Raw genomic sequence first — 9,148 nt, 5'->3', positions numbered from 1 at the left:
CAGATATAAGGAAAGCCTAAGTCGCGAGGGATCCATGCAGGTGGTGTGTATAGCGCATTCAGGCGCGGCACGAGTAAACAGTCCTTGGAGACGCTAAGGCCCATTGGGGTTAAGGTTTCGAAGGAAGCCTCATGCATGGCATGTGAATACTTAGGGCACCTGCATAACAGATGGCCCTAGAGATTTGGTGCAGAAGTTGGTACCCAGACGACCATCCTTTTAGTCGTTGCACTCCAGTTAAAGGAAGCTCCATGTGCCAGATTACGCTAAGATTATGTAATACCGGCGCAGGGACATTCTCCAACAAACCCTAAACATGGGTAAAGGAACGAAGGTAAACCCTAGTTTCAACCTATATAAAGGGTGCTAAGAACCCTAGCAAGGTACACAGTTTCTAAGACTGAAACTACTGTATACACTTGGTGTTTCTTTGCCCTTGTACTGACTTGAGCGTCGGAGTGCAAATGGCTGTCAAGGCACCCTTTGTCTTTGCAGGTGAAAGATTCTTCAACTAAGGAAGGACGATTCTCAGGCGGAGATAGGAGAGACATTGATTGTCGTTCGAGTCAACCGCAGGAACACTTCCATTGAAACCATTCAAAATTATAATCTCCAAAACAAGTAAGGATTCAAGATCGGGTTTGCATCACCTTGCATCTGTTTCGCTATGTATAAATAGGTGGTGTGTGGTTTCCACAATCACTTAACTCTCTTCTTGTTTTTCCGAGAGTGTATCAGTTGAAGACATAGTCCAATAAGTAAACAATGTCTTCCTTTTTCTCTTATTGTAGTTTTTTTTCCGGCGAGTTCAATGGTAGTGGTAAGGGAAAGCTTCGAGGTTATGTAGATTTGCGTAGTTTGGATGTTGGTGGTTCTGGAAACATAAGTGAGTCTTCTTGGGTTAGTCGATGACTGGGTAGTGGGGTTGACGAGGGTACCCTGCCACCTTTGAACTCCATGCTAAGGAGCTCGAGGGACTAGTTGAAAATGATGTCCCTTTCACTAGTGACTATGAGTGGGTAAAAATTGGGGTTCATGAGTATTTTTCAAAGTATTGATGGTCATAATTCTTACAGTCATTTGCTAGTAGAGTGGATATCTTAGACGACAATGTGCTGGACAATATTGTGTCCCTCTGTTGTGTAAAGCAACCGACATTATTTTTCAGGGGCAAGAAGATTCAATCGATGACTTTCTTTATTTTTATTATTGTTTTATAATGGATGTTCATATTCAGTTTCCTTTATGATTTTTCTATAAGGGTGCTTAGAGTTTTAAATGTGTCACGCACCCAAATAGTTGGACGTCATTGCAGGCCTTTCGAATATTGTGTTTGGCTTTGAGCTTGAGGCCGACATTTTTACTGTATTAGGCCCAAAGATCGAATATTTCTCGAATTTATTTTAATTACTTTTTTCTCAAAGATAATGATGTCTGCAAACCTTGTGGGTGAGAATGCTTACTTTAAGGAGTTCAGGTTGAGACAGTTGAGAAAGGTAAAAGCGTTGTTGAGGTTGTTGAGCTGATACAAATGACATTACAACATTTTTTCCTTTAAACAAGTGTGTAACTTGTATATAACCGTGGTCTAAAATAGAAAAAACAATGGCCACGACTTCTGTGGAAATTTTACACACAAAAAATAATTGAGATCCAGAACGAATTCAGTTAATTAATTCTATGTCTTGATAAACTCGTGAAGGTACCAAACAATTTATAATTATAATCAAAATCGTTCTTCTTCCTCACGACTTCTTCTACGTGTATATGATATTGTGCAGGCTTAAAACAATTTCACTGAATAAGTTGTTTCCTATACGCACCACTTAACTATATATATAATAAATATTTTTACCTTATATTTTTGTAAAGAAATCGAATTGTACCATTAACGTATTTTTTTCAATGTTGATCCTGGATTGTTGGTTGAAACTGTACAAAACCTATTTGTGTAAATATTTCTTTGAAAAGCAAATATTTGAGTGAATCAAAATTTCATTTCATCAACCACATATCCACGTTGCTTTCCGCTATATGGTGCACTGTAGTAGCTATTTAATGCAAATTTTTCTTAATTGGAGTCCTTTACTGAACATTGTATGGTTTAGTGTGTAAATATTTGGTACAATTTTCTCGCTGAATTGGAACTTCGAGTTCTGGATAGATTATTGCTAATATTTGTTGATGCAAATAATTGAATTTGTGACTTGTGGAATTTAACTGTTAAATTTATGCAGCTAGCCATTAATGTTGAATTCTGCATAATTTTTTGCGATTGCACTGTCTTATTGCTCTGATAGATTACAACAAAATTTTAATTGTTTTCTCAATTTAGTGCATCAAAGTTAATATTAAAATCAATTGTAAAGTGTCATTTTAAGTACCCATGCAACTTGGGTGTTTTGGTGAAATTTTTATTCTTGTTTGGTGCTTACTGGATTTTGATTGAAATGAAGAAGCAATTTCTAATTTCCATTTGGTGAGTTGTTAATTGGAGAGTAGGTGACTAGAGTGTTAATAGGAGAGAGAATGAGTGGAAGGCATACAAGGAGAAAAAAAGTAAAAACTCATATATTGAAGTATGAATTAAACTGATACAAAAACCTGAAATATAAAGGTAGAGATAAACTGAGAATACTAACTAAACTGTGAATAATAACCAACTTAGTTAATCTGTTTAACATCTCCCTGTAAATTTATGATAGTCTTTTTCAAAACCATAAGTTTATTGCGTATAAAAGTAAAACTGAGACTAAAAATAGACTTTGTAAACACATCAACTAGTTTGCAGGAATATGAATGAGAGAAACATGCTTTTGTTGTATATGATCACGGACAAAGTGAATGTCTATCTCAAAGTGCTTGGACCTCGAGTGCATGACAGGATTAGCTGAAAGCATAACCGCTCCAAGGTTATCAGAGAATTTTTTTGGCATTGTAGAGGAGATATAGGGTTCAATTAATAAAGATTGAAGCCCTATAATATCATCCAGGAAAGAAGATTTCCCACGATACTTTGCTTCAATGCTGCTTCTGGAGACAACCTTTTGTTTGTGAGAAGACCATGACACAATATTAGAGCCAAAATACACACAGTATCTTGTTGTAGATTTTTTGTCATCTATATCACTAGCCTAGTTTGAGTCATAGAAGCCCTAAATTGTGTTATTGGTGTTATGTTTGATAATAAGTCCATGATCTAATGTGCCTTTGAGATACCTTAGGATCCATTTGACTGCCTTCCAATGATGCTCTTGAAGACTGTGCATGAACTGAGATACTTTATTTGCAGAAAACGTGAGTTTTGTATGAGTGATGAGCACATATTGAAGAGCACCCATTGTGGATCTGAATAAAGACAAACAGAAAAGGCTGCATAAGCATTTTATGGAAGCTTTAAGTTGGTAATCATGAGTGTAGATTGCTGATGGGACTCAAGCATGTGTGTTAGTTGAAGAAGACTTTGAATATAGTGACATTGCGATAAATGCAAAGATCCATCATGAAGAATGGAGACGTCAATACCAAGGAAGAGATGCAAAGGACCTAAATGCTTTAGAGCAAAAGTAGAGTTGAGAGTGGAAATAAGAGTTGTAATATCAGTAGGTACATATCCAGTGATAATAATATCATCTACATATATAAGTGCAAACAAAGAAGAAGAATGAGTAAAACGAACAAACAATGATGGATCACTAGTTGTGGTTAAAACCAAGACGTTTAAGAGTGATACTTAGCTTTTTGTACCATGAACAAGGTGCTTGTTGGAGGTCGTAAATAGCTTTGTTAAGCTTACACACTAGATGAGGATTGGCAGAGATAAAACCCAGTGGTTGTTGCATGTAAACATCCTCATGTAAATCACCATTTAAAAACACGTTATTGATGTCGATTTGATGAATGTTCCAAGCAGACATTGCATGAGCAAGCACCACTCTGATAGTAGTATGTTTGATTATAGGACTAAACGTCTCTGAATAGTCAAGACCTTTAAATTAATTGTACCCCTTGGCCACAAGTCGTGCCTTATGACGCTGAAATGTGCCATTTGCATTATACTTGTTCTTAAAGATCCATTTGCAACCAACAATGTTTGTTCCTAGCAGTAAAAAAGTCAAAGTCAAAGTTCTATTGTTGATCAAAACACGATATTCATCTTGCATTGCTTGATTCTATTGAGGAGAATGAAGGGCAGTTTTAAATTAACGGGTTCAGAGGGCATAGAGACAAGAGATGCAATATATATTTTGGGCTTGGAAATACTAGACTCTTGAATTAAGCTTTCTTATTTTGAGTTTTTCTTGATTTTTTAATTTTATTAATCTCTTGAGATGGAAATTATCTCATAGTTGTGATATTTGGAAAATATGTGTCAGGTATCATCTGGAAGAAGAAAAAGATCAAACTAAGGATGAATAATCTTTATAGAACAAACAAATGAAAGTTCAAAAAGAAGAGTGATAAACACTTGAGAGGAAGATTTGACAAGATATAAAGATCAAAACATCAATTTTTTTTCTATTTTTTTTCATATTGTCACAAAACTTTGTGTTAATTTTTCATTTATAATTTTGTTTGTTTTATGTTTGGTAAAATTCTTTTAAAACAATCCCAAAGTTAAACAGTGTAACAAGAAGCACTTAGTCCCGTGGAAATGTGTTAAGGGCCTCAAAGTGTCACTTGCATTTTCACTTAGAAATTTTGTCTAAATTTTCTTGCTTTACATTACTTTCTTCTTCTTAATTTCTTGCTTTCCTTTTATTTTCTAAGTATTCATGATATCTAGGGTGTTTCTCTCATTTTAAAGTTGAAATTTCTTTGGTCTCTAGGACTCTTGTGTTGAACAAGATGCTTTGATGCCTCCAAATGTGTGTGGAAAGCTTGAAGACCCTGCTGCTATGTGTTGTTGAAGATGGGAAGCTTTGATGAGTCAAATCCTCATGAAGTTGAAGCTGTGTGATGTTGTAGGTTTAGGTTGTGGTATGGGGTTTATAATCTTTGTAAGATCGGTATTGATTCTCAGACAAAGCTTATTTCAATATGTTTTAAAGATTAAAGTGTTTTTCCATGCAAAGGGAAAAACAACCGATTAAAGTTTCGAGATAATCGTTTGTTTGTCACTTAGCTGACAAAGGGGTTTTGAATCTGTTTTTTGAATCAGTTGTATAACTGACAAAACCATTCAACCGGTTAAATCGTGGTTTTAACCGATTAAATGTATGTGTTCATAACAGTTTTTTAAAAACTTGTTTTAACTGATTTGAATGTTCAAAACTGTCATCAACGGTAGCTTCTCAAGGTTTATAAAATGAGTCTTCTTTTTGAACGTAAAGTGATTGATGAAACAGAAAAATTTGATACTCTCATTGTGATTGATTTGAGAAGTTACAAACTGTTTGTGAAAAGGTTTTTACCAAAGTTTTAACATTGCCTTTGAGTTTTGCTGTGATTCAAAGAACTGATCATTAGGGTTCTGGTGTACTGTGTTTCCAAGTGTTTTCTAAATGACTCTACTCTACCAAAATGCTTCTGGGCTGATGCTGTGAGCACTGCTTGCTACGTGATTAATCGTGTGTTGATTCGACCTATTATGAAGAAAACTCCGTATGATTTGTTGAATGGGAGAAAGCCAAATGTTAGCCACCTAAAAGTATTTGGTTGTAAGTGTTATATCCTTAACAATGGAAAAGATAGCTTAGGTAAGTTTGATGCTAAGTTCGATAAAGGTATCTTTCTTGGTTACTCTCTTAATAGTCATGCTTATAGAGTCTTTAATAAAAAGCTTATGACTGTTGAGGAGTCTATTCATGTTATTTTTTATGAGACTAACGATTGTGAACAAGCTGTAGCTAAGATCAATACAGATGAGGATGATCAAAACATATTTTGAAAGAATCTTGACAGCAACACAAAAATTCAACCGATTGAAAATCTACAGCAAAAGGATCTGCCAAAAGACTGGAAGGTTCCTAAGGATCTGTCTATTGACAACATCATAGGTCAAATCCACAAAGGAGTTTCCACCAGAAGGCATATGGCAGAGTTCTACAATCATACTGCATTTGCTTCAAAGATTGAACCTTAATCAGTGTGTGAAGCTCTCAAGGATGAATTTTGGACAACAACAATGTAGGAAGAGCTTAATTAGTTTGTAAGGAATGAAGTCTGGACTCTTGTTCCAAAAACCAATCAGATGAATGTGATAGGTACCAAGTGGGTGTTCAGAAACAAATCTGATGACTCAGGCATCATTACTAGAAACAGAGTGAGACTAGTGGCCAAGGGATACAATCAAGCTGGGGGAATCGATTATGATGAAACCTTTGCACCTGTGGCAAGGTTGGAAGCAGTAAGATTGTTATTAGCTTTTGCTTGTATGAGTGGTTTCAAATTGTTTCAGATGGATGTGAAAAGTGCATTTCTCAACGGAATCATGAATGAGGAGATATATGTCTCACAACCACTTGGCTTTGAAGATCATAAGCATCCAGAGTATGTATACAAGCTTAAGAAAGCATTGTATGGCCTTAAACAAGCTCCGCGTCAATGGTATGAAAGGTTAAGTGTTTTTCTTTTATCTCATGAGTATGAAAGAGGTAAGGTAGATAAGACTTAGTTCATTAAGAAAGATGGAATTGATATTATCTTAGTACAAATATATGTAGATGATATTGTGTTTGGCTCGTCTAATATAAAACTTTGGGAGGACTTTGTCAAAGCTATGCAGGGGGAGTTTGAAATGTCAATGATGTGAGAACTCTCATTCTTTCTCGGTCTACAAGTTAAACAATCCAAAGAAGGGATCCTCATATGCCAATCAAAGTATTGCAAAGACATCCTTAAGAAGTTCGAGATGGAAGCATGTAAAGCAGTAGCAACTCCAATGTCAACAAACTGCTATTTAGAAGCTGATGAAGCTGGACCAGAGGTTAATCAAACCATGTACAGGGGTTTAATAGGTTCTCTTCTTTATCTAACTGCAAGCATAGCAGACATTATGTTTGTTGTGTGTCTTTGTGCTAGATTCCAGTCCTGCCCCAAGGAATCACATCTCAAAGCTGGAAAAAGGATCTTGAAATATCTAAAAGGCACAATATCCATGGGCTTATGGTATCCCTCTCTCTCTCCTATACATTTGGTAGGTTATTCTGATTCGGACTTTGCAGGTTGCAAATTAGATAGGAAGAGTACAAGTGGAACATGTCACTTGCTTGGATCAAGCCTCTTTTCATGGCATAGTAAGAAGCAAGCGTGTGTAGCTTTATCCACTACTAAAGCTGGATATATAGCCGCTGGTAGCCGCTGTGCACAGATTCTATCGATCAAACAACAACTTGAAGATTTCGGATTAAAGATTAACAAAGTTCATCTTCTATGTGACAACACAAGTGCCATTAACTCGACAAAGAATCATATCCAACACTCAAGGACCAAGCACATTGAAATAAGACACCACTTCATTCGTGATCATATAACCAATGGAGATTGTAAAATCAAGTTCGTTTCCACAGAAAGACAACTTGCTGATATCTTCACCAAACTTTTATCCAAGGATAGGTTCTATTCTCTACGAAATGAATTGGGAATTCTTGATATGCATGCTTTATCTTAGTTATGTCTTCTTTTGGTTTTTCTATTTGATGAGACAAATAGGGGGAGAAGGGTTGTTGGGAGTTGTAATGTTCTCAATTATGTTAAACGACTTTTAGTTTTAGAGTTTAAAACTATTGTTTTCTGTTTTACAGTTTTTCAATAGGTTATCTCTGTATTATAACCGATTGTTCTTATGCATGTCCTGCTATGTTTTTTTAAAATATGATATATAGTGCATATCTCTTTGGACTACTCTATTTTGTGTTTGTTCAGTGTTTGCCGAATTCAATAGATTCTAAACAAAGAACATTCTTAAAAGCATCCCAGGGATTTGTCTCCATCAAATAGGGGGAGATTGTTGAAGATGGGAAGCTTTGATGTGTCAAATCCTCTTGAAGCCTGAAGCTGTGTGATGTTTTAGGTTTAGGTTTTGGTATGGGGTTTAGAATCTTTGTAAGATCAGTATTGATTCTCAGACAAAGCTTATTTCAATCTGTTTTAAAGATTAAAGTATTTTTCCATGCAAAGGGAAAAACAACCGATTAAAGTTTCGAGATAATCGGTTGTTTTCTCACTTAGCTGGCAAAGGGGTTTTGAAACTGTTTCTTGAATCAGTTGTATAACTGACAAAACCATTCAACCGGTTAAATTGTGGTTTTAACCGATTAAATGTATGTGTTCATAACAGTTTTTTAAAAACTTGTTTTAACTTATTTGAATGTTCAAAATTGTCATCAACGGTAGCGTCTCAAGGTTTATAAAATGAGTCTTCTTTTGAACGTAAAGTGATTGATGAAACATAAAAATTTGATACTCTAATTGTGATTGATTTAAGAAGTTACAAACTGTTTGTGAAAAGGTTTTTACCAAAGTTTTAGCTAGATTGCCTTTGAGCTTTGTTGTGATTCAAAGAACTGATCATTAGGGTTCTGGTGTACTCTGTTTCCAGGTGTTTTCTAATCCTGTTCAAGTTCTTGTAATTGTTCATATAACTCTCTGTATAACTGTTGTAAAATCCTGTAAAGTCAGTGTGATTCTGGCTTGAGGTGTTTTTTATGTGCAAAGAGGGTGAGTAGGCTTTGTGGGATTCAAAGTCACCTCTTTGTGTGTGGTGTATGTGTAATCTGTGATTGGTTGCATAGTGAATGCTCCGTGGTTTGACTGAGGACTGGATGTAGCTCTTGGATAGAGTGAACCAGCATAATCTCTGTGTGCGATTCTCTTTATCTCTTCTATCATTATCTGTTTGATATTTACCGCTATCATAAACAACCGGTTGAAACATATTTTTAACCGATTAAAATTCTACTATTTGTTTCTGTTTGGTATTTTGATTGGCTTTCTAAATTGCTTTTCTGAGTTGATTGTTAAAGTTTCATTCTGAGCAAAGTATTTGTGAAAATCTTTTGAAAACAATTCACCCCCCTTCTTGTTTTAGTCATCAAACCTAACGTGTGTGTGTTGTCTAGCAGTTTTTGACTTGTTAATTCACACCTTGTATTGATCCAAGATCACTTAAATCTTCATCTCTTTTGAAAGAAATGTTTTCTTAAAA

Source organism: Phaseolus vulgaris, chromosome 6, assembly GCF_000499845.2.
Source record: "Phaseolus vulgaris cultivar G19833 chromosome 6, P. vulgaris v2.0, whole genome shotgun sequence".
In the NCBI taxonomy this organism is placed as follows: domain Eukaryota; kingdom Viridiplantae; phylum Streptophyta; class Magnoliopsida; order Fabales; family Fabaceae; genus Phaseolus; species Phaseolus vulgaris.
This window is presented reverse-complemented; position numbering follows the sequence as displayed.